This window comes from Lithobates pipiens, unplaced genomic scaffold, assembly GCF_037356315.1.
Source record: "Lithobates pipiens isolate NorthernLeopardFrog02 unplaced genomic scaffold, aLitPip1_a1.2 Scaffold_18, whole genome shotgun sequence".
NCBI lineage: Eukaryota > Metazoa > Chordata > Amphibia > Anura > Ranidae > Lithobates > Lithobates pipiens.
In genome coordinates, this window is record NW_027507758.1 from 49,212,634 (window position 1) to 49,227,912 (window position 15,279).

The 15,279-nt window shown below is 42.8% G+C and overlaps 1 long non-coding RNA gene across 1 annotated transcript in view; it reads right to left on the reverse strand.

Annotated features, from left to right (window-relative positions):
* LOC143990049 (uncharacterized) overlaps positions 1 to 13,023 on the reverse strand; it is a 30,785-nt gene extending 17,762 nt beyond the window's left edge. Inside the window, exon 1 of the long non-coding RNA XR_013277122.1 lies at positions 12,848 to 13,023. This is a non-coding gene — a long non-coding RNA (uncharacterized LOC143990049). The remainder of the gene's footprint in view (positions 1 to 12,847) is intronic.
* Positions 13,024 to 15,279: the final 2,256 nt, after the last annotated feature.

Consider the following 15,279-nt stretch of genomic DNA (forward strand, 5'->3'; position numbering starts at 1 on the left):
AGGGTCAAACAAGCCGGGGTCGGAGCAGGAGAGGTCAACAAGGTCAGACGGAGCCGGGTCAGGTATCAGATAGGTAGCAGGCAGATAAGCAGGTTACTTCAGGCACAAGCTGCAGACGAACAGCACAGAACATCTGCAGCTGTTCCTTTAAAAAGGGCCACTGGCGCCAATAGCGCTAACGCGCACACGTGCGTGCGTGTGCCGCGCGCACATCCGAACGACGTGCACCCGCTCGCGCTCGGAGACGCGCGTGCCCACGACGACCCGCGGCACGAATGCGCGTGCGCAAACGGAGACCCGATCGTGCAGAACGGACGGATTCCTGACAAGATGGCGCTTGTCCCAGGGATGTGAACCCCAAATATCCAAAGTGGATCAAAAAAGCCTCAAGGATTATTGAGAACAATTTTATAGTATTTTCAACGTTTGTGAATGGTGATGGCAAATGCGGACCAAACCTCTGTTTGTCCACAGTTTGTAGCTCAACATTATAGCACATCTGCCATGGTAATTAGTTATCATAGCGTGCCAGTGATAAACCTTAGGCGCATGCTAGCCTCAGAGGCCAGGGTCTGGATTGGTTTAGTGACTGATTTAGTTCGCGAAAAACATTGATATCCCCTACTTCCATCACCCTTCATATGGAAGATCTCTTTGAATATTTTCCTATATTTCAAGTGGAATAACACTATACACAAGGATTTAAGGGGCAATGGGGATATTTCTGTAGTTATGTGTTCAATGTTGTGCCAGCTTCTGTGTATGTTCACCATTGAGGTGTTTGTATATTGCAATCATATCTCCTATCAAGCATCTTGTCTGTACATGTCTATAACCTACTTTCACACTGAGGCGGTGGGGGCGGTAGCGGTAAAGCATCGCTAGTTTTAGCGGCGCTTTACCGCTGTTTAAGCGGTGCTTTGCTGCCCTTAGTGCGGTGCGCTTTTAACCCTGCATTTCGGCAGTGCTGCCCATTGATTTCAATGGGCAGGGCCTGGTTTAGGAGCGGTGGGCACCCGCATCGCCCCAAAGTTGCTGCTTGCAGGATTTTTTTCTTGTCCTGCAAGTGCACCGCTCCAGTATGACAGCACTCAGGCTTTCATACTAGGGCTGCAGGTGAGGCAGTTTTCAGGCACTGTACAGGCACTATTTTTAGCGCTAAAGCGCCTGAAAAACGCCTCGGTGTGTAAGTAGCATTAGAGAAAAGATTCCTTTCCTTCTGTAGGCTCAAAATATATAAAACTTTACCATTTTCACTGACAGTCTCAGTGACAGCAAACTCTGGCAGAGCATATTTGGCTGCAGAATTATAAAGAAATAAGAAACATCAGATTATACAGCAGTGCAAAACTGACCAGCAGCAACATTTTTTATGAGAGAGAATATGCCAAAATGTACTAGTGAAAAAGAATATAGCTGGGTGTTTTGCTGTAGACTGTAGATGATGCAGCTGTGTAAAACTGGGTAGAAGCAGGACAGTTTTAAATAGAAAAGACATAGAGTTGGTAAGTTAGGACCTCACCACCCAGGGTATTTTGACCAACTTGAGCACCAACCTGTTAAATGAACAAAGAAATGCCTTTCTGGTCTATGGTATGTGGGGTGAGTCAAGGTGACAGGGTGGTCATCACACTCTCCATGCTTGGTGCCAAGTGAGGGTCACATGAGAGGCCTTCCCCAGGGTGTGTTCTTATAGGCTACGCTGGGTACTTTGTACAGGATCACTACCATACACATGGGGTACGTTTACTTGAACCACACGTACAACCCGGTGGATGACAAGCATGAACAAACACTAGTAAACTCCCTTGATGCCATATACACCAACACAGTCACTTGTGCATTTAGGAGGGATACACAGAGTCAATGCCCTTTCCACCTGTCCAGCAAATCACCACTACCCCACTCCCAGCAATAGTATGGGGTCTCACCGTGCACTTAGCGCAGACTCCATGTGTGCACTTGACTTCACTTAACTCTTTCTCTTCCATACCTGTGTACAGGCTGAGGGCCTGGCGGTGCAGATCTGCTCCTGTTGCTATGGGAGATGGATAGCTGTGGAAGTGAATGCTGACAACATCTCACCTGACACAGACAAGGACTATGTCCAGAAGCCCAGGACTATGCACATGGTTTACAATGATGGGATTTTTCGCAGCCATTAGTATCTGCATTTAGCATACAATATCAAATGGATAGGCAGATAAGATGGAGGAATCGCTAGTACAGCAGAGCTGTTAGAAGAAACTAAACATGAGAAGAACAAATAAACAGTGGTGGCTGGGATGCTTTATAATATGGAAAACATTAAAAATCCAGCAGTGGGAGTGGGACTCATAATAAACAAAGCTGCTGTGTTGCTCTACGATCAACACCCAAATTCCTCTGTGATGTTGGAAACCTTTTCAATGATATAAAGTGTATCTTTTTAAGTTCTGGATAAAGCAAGAATGAGTTAACACCCACTATGGAGATTTACATTCTCTAAAGGTTCTGATGGCCATATTGTTACTGGGGCAGAAAGTGATGGCTGATCCAAAATTTTGAGTTGGAACCCCAACAGGAATAGAGAAGATATCTCCAACTCTCCCAGCAAGGACGGACGTTGCTCACTTTAACCCTTTCACTGCCAGAGCCATTTTTGTCCTTTTTTTGCACACACGATAAAATAATATAGCAGTGCTAGAAATCAAATGTTGAGTATTGACATATCAGTATACCGTGGTATACAAAATAAATTGTCATTAGCCTATACAAAAAAGTCTAACACCATTGTTTAATTGATAGTATCTCTAAATAAAGTGCACTGTGCAAATAGTAAATCAACATTAGTTTTATAGCCCCCTTATTGATTAAAATATTAATCCATTTATATACAGCTGTGTTTGAAAGTTTACATACCCTGGCAGAAATTGTGAAATGTTTGCATTAATATTGAAAATATGACTGAGCATGCCAAAAAAACTATCTTTCATTTAACTGCTTCCCAACCAGCCACCGCAGTTATACTGTGGCAAGTTGGCTCCCCTGCGTGAGCCACCATAGCTGTACGTGGGCTACTTAAGACGATGTAGCAGGCGCCCGTAGCGTGTCCTCGGAGCCCATGTGTGTGCCCAACGGGCGCGATAACTGATGGGCATTGCTCGTAACAGAGCGAGAACCGGGATCTGTGTGTGTAAACACACAAATCCCGGTTCTGTCAGGGAGAGGAGACAGATTGCATGTTCCTACTAAGTAGGAACAATGGTCGGTCTCCTCTAGTCAGCCCCATTCCCCCCACAGTTAGAAACACACATAGGGAACACAGTTAACCCCTTGATTGCCCCCTAGTATTAACCGCTTCCCTGCCAGTGACATTTATACAGTAATCAGTGGCTATTTGTAGCTCTGATCGCTGTATAAATGTCACTGGTCCCAAAAAAGTGTCTGATGTTTCCATCGCAATGTCCCAGTCCTGATAAAAATTGCAGATCACAGCCATTACTAGTAAAAAAAAAAAATAATAAAAATGCCATCTATCCCCTATTTGTAGATGGTATAACTTTTGCGCAAAGCAATCAATATATGCTTATTGCAATTTATTTTAACAAAATGATGTCCAAGAATACATATCGGCCTAAACTGATGAAGAAATTAGTTTAAAAAAAAAATTGGGGATATTTATCATAGAAAAAAAGTACAAAATATTGTGTTTTTTTTTTTTTAATTGTCACTCTCTTTTTGTTTATAGCGCAAAAAATAAAAACCGCGGAGGTGATTAAATAACACAAAAAAAAATCCTCTATTTGTCGGGGGGCATAATTTTTGTTTGGGTACAATATCGCACAACCACACAAGTGTCAGTTAAAGCGATGCAGTGCCATATCACAAAAAAGTCACCTGATAAGTAAGGGGTCAAATCCTTCCGGGCCTGAAGTGGTTAAGGATAGCAATCACACAAAGCCATTTATTATCACATAGTTTTTTGGATCCTTTTTAAATCATAATGATAACAGAAATGGCCCTGATAAAAAGTTTACATACCCTGGAATGTTTGGGCTTGGTACAGACACAGAAGGTGGCACACACAGGTTAAAATGGCAATTAAAGTTTATTTTCCCACATTTGTGTTTTTTTTTTAAAATCACAATTAGTGTCTGTGTATAAATAGTCAATGAGTGTGTTAGCTCTTGCATTGATGCACTAAGCAGGTTAGATACTGAGCCATGAAACTTTTCAAAGATGGAAATGGACATAAAAAGATATCCAAAGCCTTGAATATGCCAGTCAGTAATGTTTAATCACTTATTAAGAAGTGGAAAATGAGGGGCTCTTTTGATACTAAACATTCCAGGGTATGTAAACTTTTTATCAGGGCCATTTGGGTGATTTCTGTTAGCATTATGGTTTAAAAAGGATCCAAAAAACGCTGCGATAATAAATGGCTTCATGTGATTGCTGTCCTTAAATAAAAGACAGTTTTTTGGCATGATCAGTCATATTTTCAATATTAATGCCAAAATTTCACAATTTCTGCCAGGGTATGCAAACTTTTTAACACAACTGTATGTTGATGGGAAAGTATCCAGGAGTGTTGGACTAAAGGAGTCACCGCCGTGTGTGCATCCACCATCCAGAGGAGATGATTAAATACGCTTACCAGAAGGCAGCATCAATCAGGCATATGATATTAAAGCTTGGGGTAGCGAGTGGTGCAATTCCTCCTCCTCCTCAGCTGAGCCACTTCAGGCAACCTTGACCTCGCATGTGGGAATATGGACCAAGATGGTAATATCCAAGATGGTAAAAACCTCCTTCCACTACAAAACCATTTGGTACGTTTATGGTTAACAGCATCCATAAAAAACAATAAAAAGCCTCCACATAGTGAAAAAACTTTGGTTATGGGTGTCACGGTCCCTACCATGCCTTGCAGACGGCCACGCCCCAAATAAATTATACATACAGTATCTCACACAAGTGAGTACACCCCTCACAATTTTGTATATATTATATTATATATTTTGATGTGATGACACTGAAGAAATTACACTTTGCTACAATGTAAAGTAGTGAGTGTACAGCTTGTATAACAGTGCAAATTTGCTGTCCCCTCAATATAACTCAACACACAGCCATTAATGTCTAAACCGCTGGCAACAAAAGTGAGTACACCCCTAAGTGAAAATGTCCAAATTGAGCCCAAAGTGTCAATATTTTGTGTGGCCATCATTATTTTCCAGCACTGCCTTAACCCTCTTGGGCATGGAGTTCACCAGAGCTTCACCAGTTGCCACTGAAGTCCTCTTCCACTCCTCCATGAGGACATCACAGAGCTGGTGGATGTTAGAGACCTTGAGCTTCTCCACCTTTCATTTGAGGATTCCCCACAGATGCTCAATAGGGTTTAGGTCTGGAGACATACTTGGCCAGTCCATTACCTTTTCTCTCAGCTTCTTTGGCAAGGCAGTGATCATCTTGGAGGTGTGTTTGGGGTCTTGATCATGTTGGAATACTGCCCTGTGGCCCAGTCTGTGAAGGGAGGAAATCATGTTCTGCTTCAGTATGTCACAGTACATGTTGGCATTCAAGGATCCCTCAATGAACTGTAGCTCCCCAGTTCCGGCAGTACTCATGCAGCCCCAGACCATGACACTCCCACCACCATGCTTGACTGTAGGCAAGACACACTTGTCTTTGTACTCCTCACCTGGTTGCCGCCACACACGCTTGACACGATCTGAACCAAATACGTTTATCTTGGTCTCATCAGACCACAAGGCATGGTTCCAGTAATCCAGAGCCTTAGTCTGCTTGTCTTCAGCAAACTTTTGGCTTTCTTTTGTATCATCTTTAGAAGAGGCTTCCTTCTGGGATGACAGCCATGCAGACCAATTTTATGCAGTGTGTGTCGTATGGTCTGAGCAATGACAGCCTGACCCCCCACCCCTTCAACCTCTGCAGCAATGCTGGTAGCACTCATACGTCTATTTCCCAAAGACAACCTCTGGATATGACGCTGTGCATATGCATTCAACTTCTTTGGTCGACCATGGCGAGGCTTGTTCTGAGTGGAACCTGTCCTGTTAAACCGCTGTATGGTCTTGGCCACTGTGTTGCAGCTGAGTTTCAGGGTCTTGACAAACTTCTTATATGCTAGGCAATCGTTATGTAGAGCAACAATTCTTTTTTTTTTTCAGATCCTCAGAGAGTCCCTTACCATGAGGTGCCATGTTGAATGTCCAGTGATCAGTATGAGAGAGTGAGAGCGATAACACCAAATTTAACACACCTGCTCCCCATTCACATCTGATACCTTGTAACACTAACGAGTCACATGACACCGGGGAGGGAAAATGGCCAATTTGGCCCAATTTGGATATTTTCACTTAGGGGTATACTCACTTTTTTTGCCAGTGGTTTAGACATTAATGGATGTTTGAGTTATTTTTATGGGGACAGCAAATTTACACTGTTATACAAGCTGTATACTCACTACTTTACATTGTAGCAAGTGACATTTCTTCAGTGTTGTCACATGAAAAGCTATAATAAAATATTTACAAAAATGTGAGGGGTGTACTAACTTTGTGAGATACTGTATGTGTGTGTATGTGTTTGTGTGTATGTATATATATATATATATATATATATATATATATATATATATATATATATATATATATATATATATATATATACTGCACATATCATACCAATGACTTAAAATCATATGAATTCAGTGTGATTTGCGGAAAGACTTTTCCTAGCTATGTTAACTTATATCAGGCTTTGAAAAATATCTGTGAAAATATTTCAAGTGTTCAGGGTAGGGCCTTGACAGATGAACCAGCTTGGCTAAAAAAAGGAATACTATCCATGGAACACGCAATGAGTTCCAGCTGAGGAGTTTATTAAAAAAAAAAAAAAAAAAAAAACAGCGCCCATTATACACAATAAAATGAGAACATTCAGTACTAGTTACACCGGTAAATACACTTCTAAAGGAAAATTAAAGGCAAAGTATTGATGTAATGAAAAGTCTAGAAGGTATATCATTCTTTCAAGCCATACAGTTAACATATGTGGGGATTTTTTTTAAAGCTGAACTTCAACATTGCCTATTTTTAATCCTTTTACTTCTAGCATTAATAAATAGATAGGAAAGTATATCATAATTCTATTCATATTTCTATGTTTTAAAAAATGTTTCTTTTTCTTTTTTTTTTTTACATGTATCCAGTTACTTGCTGGTTTCCAGACCTAGACAAATTGTGCCATACATCCCAAGAGTCTTCAGGAGGGGAGGAGGGGCTTTCTCAGCCAAGCACACCCTCCAGCCTGCATGCCTGAGCTAAGGGCAGATGGACTCCAGGAAGTAAATGCTACATGCATCATCTGCCCTTATTCAAGATGGACATGTCTAGAAATGCTGGGGAGGGTGCTTTTCAAAGTGATTTCTCATCAAAATAAAGAGACGTGGATGGATGGGGGAGTTTCCTTTGAATATTACAAATGAATTAAATAGGTTGTGGTGCTCAGAGGAAGTGTAGTTCCACTTTAAGAACAATAAATTAAAGGGATAGTTCACCTTTCCCAAAAACTTTCTATGAAGGAAAGGGGAGTCTGTATATAAAAACAAACTGTGCAGTTTTGACCAAAGGTAAATATTCTGTTTGCTATAGGTATAGGCCATTTACATAACTCCTGGAGCCTGACTAAAAAAAGTCCCAGAGATGGCATCGTCCAAGTGTAGCACCCTCTAGTGTGCTAGGTGTAGATAGGTTTGTTATTGTAGAATGATATGATTAGTGTAGGAAAGTTTATTTTGGCTCAGGGCCAAGCCTGAGCTACTGAATCTGGGTCAGGGTTTAGTGAGTAGAGCTGGATGATTCATCCTAACAGCTCTTCTGATGCCTCCCCTGGTCTAAAAGGTTGTAGAAACTTCTAGAACTGGTGGGTGGAGGTGAGAAGGGGCTGTTTGGAATATTTATGAGGGCCTCAACCAATCCCTGGTAAAGGGCTGGCAGGAGGGAGGTCACTTAATAAATAGACATAAATCATACCAGCGGGGGCAGTTGGGTGGAAGATGGAGTGCTGAAGATGCTTTTGTGGCCTTTGAGGGTGCCCCCTAATCTGAGCCGGGTGAACTCTGGCCGGGGTTAGATGCTAGAAGCATCCTACCAAAACACATGGAAGAAGCCCTTTCTGGAGGCACGGGTCAAGGAGAAAGGACAGCAGGAGAAGGCCAGCACTTCTAGGAGATCTCCTGAGAGTCAGCCGGGTGGGCTGTGAGTGTCAGTCTGGAGGACTGTGGGGAGAAGTTAGCCTGGATGGCTAGTAAAAGGGGCAGCTGCAGCCAGGTGGATTGGCAGTGCCTGAAGAGGTGGTTCTGGGATCAGTAGACACAGGAGTGACGCAAGCTGGACACTGAAATTCTCCTACACAACTAAGGGGCCTTGGGCTCCTGCCTGTAATGGGTCATTGCTTCATCTGACTGAGTGGCTGTCAGATATTCACAGTGTTCCAGCTGGGTTCCGGAAGCAAGTGAGTGCTGGAGGAAGAAGTGAAGCTGTATATAGACACTGTATATAGGAAGAATTGTCCCTGAAGTTGAAGTCAAATGGACATCTCATAACCTCCCATCCCTATCCAAGTTATTACCCTCAATAAATAACAGTCATGTACTGTTCTTTGCCTGGTTGTCTGTTTCTATCCGATCTGTTATCCAATCTGATCCGCTTGACGGTTCAATCTGTTTGTTTTTGCCGGCCCGGATCAGATGCAGGTGGGTTTAAACGGACACATGTCCATTTATATCCACCTCCCCATAGAGAACAATAGGTAGTCCGTTTGGGTCTGCCTGAAAAACGGCCAGGCAGACCCAATCAGTCCGCTGGTGTAAAAGGGACCACAGCTCCACCCCTTCGAATAAGAGCCACTGATCAGTGGTCAGTGCCGCCATCAGATCACATACTAATTAAATAATGTAATTAAAGGGTCTCACCTAACTGACATTTCCCAGACTGGTGGCACTCACCAATGCACATTGATGTGGATGGTCAGTAGTAGAATTCCAAGAACCAGTAGTTCTGTGGCCAAACTCACCACCCTCTTGATTCAGTGCCCGGTCACTGGGGCTGGCTTTGCCCCCGCTCTCCGGGTCCAGGGGGTCCTGCCAGGTGCAGGAGCTGAAGGAACCACCACCACTGCAGAGTCACTGTGGCACAGGATGTAACAAAGCCTGAGGGAAAGCTGCAGGGGATGTGGGTGAGCCAGGGGCTTCCTGAGCAGGGTAAGCAGCAGCCAGGACTTTCCAGTGTAAACATGGGCCAGTGCAGTGTGAACATGGGCCATTCCAGGCAGTTCAAAACTGACCCCAAATCACCTCCCCCTACTTCCTTACCATGTGCAGTGCCCAAGTCCACTATATTGGGGGGTGCTGTTCCGGCACTGGATCCGCTTCTATTAGAGAATACCAGGGAGCTCTACATGGAGCTGTGTTCTTTCCGGAGCTGTGATCTCTTCCTCCTCGCTGTGCTATACATTCCCAGGAGACAGAGAGTGACAGGTGCCAACTCACTCCGCCCCTGTTCTGTGCCACTGCCAAACAACTAATTTGTTTGTGACAGAGCCAGATTTTCGGGATTATGCCCGGGACATGCTCAGATTGGGACATCGGTCTAATTTCCATTAATGTTCCAGGCAAATCAGCACTGTTGGCAACTATGCATGGTCATTCTGCAAGGGCTTGATGCTGCAAGTGCACTGTGGCCTCAGACCTGGAAGTAGAATGCCACCCTAATTAACTGTTGAATGTGAAATGATATAGGCTAAGCTGCATCCAAGGTTCCCCTAAGGGGCGACTTTTCCCAGTACCTCCCCACAGACACATTGGCATCACATTGAATTTAACATGTAGCAAATAAGGTGACTGCCAGCAAGTGGTTAAATCTCTCACAAGTTTAGTTTTTTAATTACCTGTAATAGACCAACCACTACATCACTACATCACATGTAAAAAATACATGATTAGCTTCATGCTTATGAGGAAAATATAACAAAACAATTACAAAACACTGATCTGAGGCTACCACAAGCAACTGAGATTGCTGGATGCCACAAGCGCTACAGGAGCCACTTGCTATAGCTATTCTGACTGGTACACTTTAGCTACTGTTAGAACATTACTTTATATTGATTATTACATCAAACCATACAAAGTTCAATTTGGCAAAGTTATGCTGGCCATACACTATGCAAAAAATCTTTTGAACTCGTTTTCGAATAACGAACACAAGGCCGTGAGAGCAAACAATAGTACCATCATGAAGTGACTGAATTTCAAAGGATAAATCGTTCAATCAACATAAATTAAGCAGGTTTTTATCCGTTTTGTCACATATGCGCAGTGCAAACAGTTCAATTTTTTAACAAGTGAGAAATAGATTAACCATTCAATTTATCGTTCATTCTGCAAAATTTCTCAACTTGTTCCTTTTGATATTGTGGCTCTGAAAAGTTAAAACCTATTTTCTATTTGTGTCCATTAACCGGATGAAAATGTATGAATGGTCCAAGATTTAAAAAAAAAATTCGGCTATTGTATGGCCAGCATTGGTCTCTTATTGTAAAGCACCTAAAAGCAGCAGAAGTGTTCATAGGTTAAACTGTAATTTTAGCAGTACCGCACCTGTTTTTATTGAACATTGCTGTTTTTTAGATAATAATATACAGTGCCTTGAAAAAGTATTCATACCCCTTGACATTTTCTAAATTTTGTCATGTTACAACCAAAAATGTAAATTTATTTTATTGGGATTTTATGTGATAGACCAACACAAAGTGGCACATAATTGTGAAGTGGAAGGAAAACAATAAATGGTTTTCAAAAACTTTAAAAAAAAATATATCTGAAAAGTGTAGTCTACATTTGTATTCAGCCCCCTTTACTCTGATAACTTAAATCTAGTGGAACCAATTGCCTTCAATAGTCACCTAATTAGTAAATAGAGTCCACCTACCAAGACATGGCCGTCCACCTAAACTGACAGGCCGGGCAAGGAGAGCATTAATCAGAAGAGGCCCATGGTAACTCCGGAGGAGCTGCAGAGAGCCACAGCTCAGGTGGGAGAATCTGTCCACAGGACAACTATTAGTCGTGCTCTCCACAAATCTGGCCTTTATGGAAGAGTGGCAAGAAGAAATCCATTGTTGAAAGAAAGCCATAAGAAGTCCTATTTGCCATTTGTGAGAAGCCATGTGGCGGACACAGCAAACATGTGGAAGAAGGTGCTCTTTTCAGATGAGACCAAAATCAAATTTTTGGCTTAAAAGGAAAACACTGTGTGGCAGAAGACTAATACTGCACATTACCCTGAACACAACCCTCACCTTTATTACTGGCCACACTGAGCCCCCTCCACCCCACCACCATTCCTACTGGGCACACTGGATGATGCCATCATCGGTTCACTGAGCCCCCATCCCCCTTGCATGGCACACTGGCATGCACCATGTTCTCTATTGAACACCACCTGCATTCATGCTGGGCCCAGTAGGCCCAATAGCTTACTCACTGGAAACCCCCACTCTCCTCACTGAGCACTCCTACTACCCTCATTGTGTATGATGTGCACCAATACCCCTTACTGGGCATCCCCAGTCTTACTGGATCCTTGCTATAGCAGTTACAGTATGAATGACAATTGTTTATGGAAATAATTTTATTTCCCTAAACTGAAGTTTGGTATTTTTTATATTTATCACACTGGAGTTGTCCAGTTAAGAGGGTTACCAGATGTGTCTATTGATATCTTCACTTTAATACAAATCTATCAGACTGACTAAAATGCTATATTTTGGTGCCTTATACTATAATTGACTTAAGGTGGCAATAGATGGATCAAAAATTCAGCTTGTTCAGCAGGGATCAGCTGAATTTTCGATTCATGTGTGGCCACTGCTGCCCAAAAGAAGTTACTCTATCGATCAGATTCTGTTGAACGGACCCGTTGGAATTAAACTGACCCATTGGAAAAAGCTGCTTAATCAGAGTCTGTTTCCAATGGCTGAAGTGCTGATCTGTGTATTCTGACAATGGAGGATTCCCCCAATGTCAGAATACAATAGCACAGCAAAGCGAATTGACACTATCACCCTCGAATGTGTGGACAGGGGAATCAGTTCAGTTTTTTCGTTCAGCCAGCTTACTGTAAATCTCTGTGACTATTTGATAGGGCCTGATAAGATTTTTCTGGACATGTAGATAGTCACTAGAAGAAAAATGCATTTATAGAAATAAGGAATAGCACCAAGCAAATACAAATATGAAAGTCATATGGAAACTTGCATTCAGGTAAATGTATCAATAAAAACGCAAACCCACATAAACAATAAATTTAAATTATCCTGTACACATTACAGATCCACAGTAGCCAACATTTCAGAAATATTTGCAGAGACAACCTTAGTGTACCTTAGTTTGTCATACAAAATACCAACCCAGATGACAACTGAGCACCATATTCCCGACAGTGACCAATTATCACACCATAATGGTCAGTAAATGCTAATTGTCTCTTTGCAATAAATATTGCATTATAAAATCAGAATAAATGTATCCAATGTATTATTATTATCATTATTAGTATAATTATTAATAATAACAGCAATAAAACAAATATGCTTGAACCCACCATTCTGACATAGCAGAATTTCACGGGCCAGCTGGTCATTCCTCAAAATCAGGGACATTTCCAGGGACAAAATCTTTAAAACTTGGAGTTGTCCCTGGAAATCAAGGACAACTGGCTGCTATTAAGATCACGCATTATGTTACGCATCAACATGACTATGCTATACTTACAGTATGTATGTGAAAACAGCTGTCTTTTGCTCCTTTATATAATATCCTTTGTTCTTCTCTTATTTAGTTTTCTTAGTAAATCCTTATATTGCTCTGTCTGCTCTGACAGCTGCAGATGAGGGACCCAGAAAACAAAGCTGGTGTTGGGACTGAACGAGAGACATCAACATGTGTACAGATCAGTTAAGAGTCACTGGAAGTGTGTGGACAGCACTCGCCATTGAAATATGATGACGACTGAATGGAATGTGTACACAGAATTTAATCACTAAAATTAGGCCAGTGGCGGGTCTACAGGAAACATGTCCAGAGGATAATAGAGAGCTGTAGATCTTTGGGAGAACATGGCATGTTTGAGATTAAGAGCAAGCATGGTGTGATGATGTCATTGTGCTCTGCTCTTACCACAACTCGTTTATACACACTAGGCCTCATGCATACAACATGGCTAAAAGAGGACCTATAGAAACTGATGATATTTCCACTTTCTTTCTTATTTTCTGCTCTGAAAACTTGCAACAAGGAACCTGACTGACCACACTTTTACTAAAGACTCCCACAAAGCACTGAGAAGACATTTGACCATGGGAATAGGGACCATTCACCTGTTGTTCCCACTGTTTCTGACTGTAACATGGGGTTACGTTCTGCAGAGCAGTTAATGCCTTTGGACACAAATCACTAAATTTATTAAGTCCAGGGCAGTTGGAAATCTGCCTACTGAACACTAGGCTTTCCTTCCATACAGTTCACTCTGGAAACTGCAACCCCAGAACCTCACAATGGCTTAGCGTTAATATTTCTCGGACTTCCAATGGTACCCAATACAGGGACTCACAGAGCCCCAAATCACCCAGGGTGGCCCCAGTAGGTGTGAAGAACCTTACCCAAACCACCACAGCCCTCTGGAACACTGGTCAGCAACTATCCTGGAAGGACCAGGTTAACCAGAGCCACTACAGTGCTCAAAAACTCTATCTGTGTCTATCCTCTTTCCTCCATACACAAGTTCTTCCATCAAGAGATTTCCCCAACAAAGGTTCAGACAGGGGTGCTATTCCTCTTTATAGGAAGATTAATTCTTCACTTGTATAATCAAGGTTAAACAATCCAACTTCAGACAAAGGTAACTGTTTCTTCACAGCCATAAACTTCATATCTTATGTAGCGCCGGCTCCTGAAGAGCACGCGCTGTGTTTTTGAAATTTAATGTTACACCTAAACTGCAGTTTGGTTTGGGTTTAATTACTCCAAATTTTGACCTCAGCATCAGTCTGACTAGACTACAGGATGTTCTGCCTAGCCATGGGGGGCGCTGTCACTTCTGGCAGGCATGGAAACACAGTCTGGTTGGGTGCTTTAGGGTTACTTTCTCTCGGAACCAGCCCAGTGGGAGTGCCGCTCTTGCTGTGCTTTCTGGGAGAGGGTACTTAAGATGTGGATGTCATGTGTTTCGGGGTTCCGGTCCAGAAGTATGTCCTGACTGCGTGGTCCTGGTCCTCCTGACCAGCCCCCAGGATGCCTATGGCCTGGAGTGCTAATCCACCCGACTTTATGTCTTGGGGCTGGCTAGCCCGAGGCAAAGGAAACTGAAGGACGGATTCAGAGGTGGTCCGGTGCCGTCTCAAGTTGTGGCGAGGCCCAGCATCATTAAAGTTATCCAGGGGAGGACTCTTCGGGAGAAGGCCATGCAAGAATTGGCTTCTCAGCAAGAGCCTGGAAAAGTTGAAGGACCTAAGTGAATCCAATCTCGTGCGGTATCGCCAGACCGCCTGCAAGATACTGGTACCACACAAGTGTTCTACAAGTATTCAAGTTTCCTTGTTCAAGTACTATAGCAAAGTCTGTGGCAGAGACTTATTTCTACATGTTCTATAACAAAGTCTGTGGCAGAGACTTGTCCCTGATTTAAGCACCCTGTTGGCTGCTAGGCCTGGTGACAGAAGGACTATCCAACTAGGGTGAGGATCCAGCTGTGAATGGCTATTCTCTGGATTTTACTCAAAGTAAGAAAGTTCTTTATTACTGACTTTGACACTAAGAGTACCTGGACTTTCCACCTAAACCCTCTGATCCTATACTGAGAGACTGTTGTTTAACTACGTTCTTTGCAAATGAAAATCCCTTTAAGCGGATCTGTTGTCAGTCTCTATAGTCCACCTGCCCTCATGTAACCATCAGAATGCATGTGCCTCCACTGCGGGGACACCATGTTAGTGTTAGGACCACAGATACCGGGGTGCCTTGACGTGGCTCTGTGGCTCACGCATGCGTTTGCGTGCAAATGCGTGCGGACTAAACCCCTGTTTTTAACGCATACTGTTAGACAGGTTAATTTGGTTGTCTGCGAGCTGGTGGTAAGTAGGCTTTGGTTTTTCCCTGGGCATTCCCCAGACCTTGTTGTTACCTGTTGTTTAGCCTTCCAAAGCCAC